Source organism: Triticum dicoccoides, chromosome 4A, assembly GCF_002162155.2.
Source record: "Triticum dicoccoides isolate Atlit2015 ecotype Zavitan chromosome 4A, WEW_v2.0, whole genome shotgun sequence".
Taxonomy (NCBI): Eukaryota; Viridiplantae; Streptophyta; class Magnoliopsida; order Poales; family Poaceae; genus Triticum; species Triticum dicoccoides.
Window position 1 is genome coordinate 610,682,486 of NC_041386.1, and position 3,579 is coordinate 610,686,064.

Below are 3,579 nucleotides of genomic sequence, written 5' to 3' on the forward strand. Positions count from 1 at the left end.
GGATGGATTCCCGCACATATGAAGGAATTGAGCTCGCGGATGCGGAATCCCACAAAAAAAATCGAGACGGCCTGGTTAGCCGGATGTGCTAGAGATGATGTTACCTGCCTGCCCCCTAATAACCGCTTAACGTCAGATCTTGCCTGATCTGGCGGACGCCAAGACTGCCCTGTACTTTGCAAACAACTGAAGGACTCCTCTCAAATACTTTGTTCAAAGCAACAAATAAGTTGACCCAGGAAACATACTAGGACCCAGAGCTCATCATATTGTTCAGAACTGCATCCTTTAGCAAAATGACCACTCCCTTAAATTCCCGTTAACTAAAAATTGCCACTACACTAATATGTTCATGATCAACATTGTGTACTGCAATTTGGCAGGCCTAGAATACTACATACTATATCATGCTCTAGCACATGATGCTCATAAAAGTTCCACTGCTCCTGGCTTTTATACATAGGATCTCTGGTGCCCATCTATTTCTCAAGGCAAAAAAGACCCAGCCAACTCCCTGACTTGCTGATGAGCTAGAAACTGAGTCTCAAATAATTCCAATGAATCAAGGTTATCAACAGATAATCACAGGCGAACCAGAATTTGTAACCCTCGAGTAGTAGTCATCAGTGAGCTCACCATTATGTAGTTCTGACAACACATGTAGTGCTTGGCATTTGCATGAAATTGATAACCATGGAAGCTTCAGCTGGACATCCATTAATCACAAGATCTGCTGACATGGGATGGAAGTAGCTTTTGGCACCACAAGGATCCAGCATACAACCTTCTTTCTTAGATGGGCATGGTTTCAGTTGCACAGTTCGCAGCAGATACCTACAGGAGTCTCTTAGAGAATTCAGATAATCTGGAAAATGTGCCATCACATAAACAATTTGTCATACTAGCCCCACGTGTTTCAGATGCACACCACGATGAGAGCAATCAAATGACGGACATGTCAGTGGTCGTAGATCTTGTCCAAGCATGGAGAGTAGTAAGAGCTACTGTTCGGAGAACCTCTTGTGATGCAACCATGTAGAGCGTGGTCACAGTAGCACTCCTAGCCGCAGTACTCATGGAATAATTGGTGTGTGCTAGCACGCTGGGTGTGAGGCCGATAGCTGGCTCAGGCAACAGGATTAGCGAGTCCTCTGGAGGCACAGTGAAGGACGGAGGCATACTCCGAAAGCCTAACACGCCACCATGGGGTCGCCTCCTTCAGCGTTGTGATTGAGGCTATACGTCGAAAAGCTTGTGGGTGGCAGTGCAGCTACACTCGTGGCATCAATGTCAAGAGTTTTGGCACTTGTAGCGAAGGCAATCCCTAGGAGTTATTTGTAGTAGTGGTGGCCGTGTCCAGGATTTTGTTCGCCATTTCTTGGCTGGGCGATATGCTTGGGTTGAACAGATCCGACACTCGTATTGACGCCAGCTCTTCCACTGGCTTGTCCAGTTGATGCATACTCTGAATATGTCTGGAAGAGTAGTCCATTGAGAGATCTCAGCAATTAATTTTGATTATGGTCAGAAACACACATGCAAAAATTGTACTACTGAGTACTGACATAACTAACCTTGCGCTGGCAAGTATCCTTTGTGGTGCAGCATGGCATAGGGCCTGAAGTAGCGGATAGCCACTGCGCTGCCCATGTGCAGCACGATGGCCGGCAAGCCTAGCTCCCTTGGGTCCTCAGTCCAGACATCACTGCGGAGTCTTTCAGCTTTAGAGTAGAACTATTTATCCCAAGGTGAGTGTACTTACTAGAAAAATTAGTGTATGGTATATTGCTCACCATATAGGATCTGTGGTGGAAAGTCACTGCTGACCTTGACCATTAACCAGTTGACTGTACCGTCAATTTATGAAGCTTGGAGGGTAATTTTGTTTAGGAATGATGAAAATTTTGTAGGTGTGAGTTGAAAATATTTTGCGGGTGTCAGGACAAAATATTTTGTCGGTGTTAGGACAATATTTGTTCAGAGTAACCATATTCCATTTTACGGAGTTCATGGATGACTACAAGCTACAAGAATTCATTTTCTCAATTTTCAGGGGTTCTGTGCATGCACAGTGACCATTTTGTAGACTGTACCCAAAAAAACCTTTGCCTCATTGGTCTGTTATTATTGATCCATGAAAGTAGCACACACCTTAGTTAGCATTAGCGCTTACGTACATGCATGGTGCCACCTTCAAACTGATTCCAAAACAAGCACCGGCATCATTCCCAATTCCCATGAGCTGTAAACTGCAGATGCAATCACATGATTCAATAACCACATTTGGTTGTCTCCACTACACAGTGATAGTGACAAGTAAATATTCCAAGTAGCAGATAAATTGATTGTCATGTATATCAAATTGAAACAAAAAATAGTTATAGAATCAGGTGTACTACACATATAGCAACCGTAACATCTGCAACTTTCCATAATAGCTTCAATGCTTGCATTATGCAATAGAAACCAAGTGTTCAGAAGCAACCCCTGTGAAACATTGCAGGCTTACTGCCATCAGGTAACAAAACAGGAAGTAGAAGAATAAAAAGCATAATGTTTTGACATTAAAGTTTTAGCAGACTATTGGTTGTATACTGAATGGCCACAGAATTGTTTCCACTAACCACAAGCATAATACTAGAAGCATCTTGTTTCGTTATTAATATTCTACCAAAAATAACTGGCAAAAAAAGATTTTTTTTCCCCAAATGTAAAAAGAATGACTTGAATAATACCTGAGAAAAAAAGAGAGCCAACCGATCAGTACATTTATTTGTCAAACTATACAAATTAATCTAGACTTTGACCATGTGGCGATCCATAAATTTTTTCCAAACCCTGAACAAATAGCAAAGCAGCTCAGCTTAATGACTCAAACATAGGACTAAAAAAAGGGCAACCTGGTGCATGTAGCTCCCGCTTGCGCAGGGTCCAGGGAAGGATCCGACCACTTTGGGTCTATAGTACGCAGCCTTTCCCTACATTTCTGTAAGAGGCTGTTTTCAGGACTTGAACCCATGACCTCATGGTCACAAGGCAGCAGCTTTACCACTGCGCCAAGGCTCCCCTTCAAACATAGGACTAATGCAAATATAATAATTTAGAGATTACCACCGGTGGGAATAAATAGTCTAAATAATAGCAATACAATCATAGCTGACCAACTTTAAATAATTATGTCTGGGAAATGTTCATCTGAATTCTAAACGTCTGGTGCTCTGAAAACAGTACAGAGCTTTAGAGACCCCATCATTACTTCCCATTTCTAAATCAAGTTTTTCCTAAATCAAAATTGTGTAAAAGAGCCAAAAGCCGCTGAGATGACACTAAGATTAACATATGAGTTTTGCTTCGGTACACCCCTCTAGAAAACTTTGCACGAATCTTAAAGTTACTTTAAATGAGTATTCTCGTACATGAACAATCAACTAATAAGTAGATCACCAGTAATAAGTACCAAGACACATAGAGGCCCAAGATGCCCAAAGTAGCCACACGGCAAAGAACAGAAATCCTGTGGCCTGAAAAGGCAGACAGCGTGATCACTGATGGTGACGTGCTCATGGGTGTGGTTGAAAT

The 3,579-nt window shown here is 42.3% G+C and overlaps 1 long non-coding RNA gene across 2 annotated transcripts; it reads right to left on the reverse strand.

Annotated features, from left to right (window-relative positions):
• Window positions 1-207: 207 nt before the first annotated feature.
• On the reverse strand, window positions 208-2,955 carry LOC119289364. 2 transcript variants are annotated; one of them, XR_005141494.1, is made up of 3 exons: window positions 2,736-2,955; window positions 1,575-2,249; window positions 208-1,475 (listed from the first exon to the last, which is right to left on the reverse strand). It is a non-coding gene; the product is annotated as an uncharacterized LOC119289364 (long non-coding RNA). The 2 variants fall into 2 exon arrangements; XR_005141493.1 differs by having other exon boundaries at window positions 1,575-1,705; window positions 2,152-2,955.
• Between the last annotated feature and the right edge of the window lie 624 nt (window positions 2,956-3,579).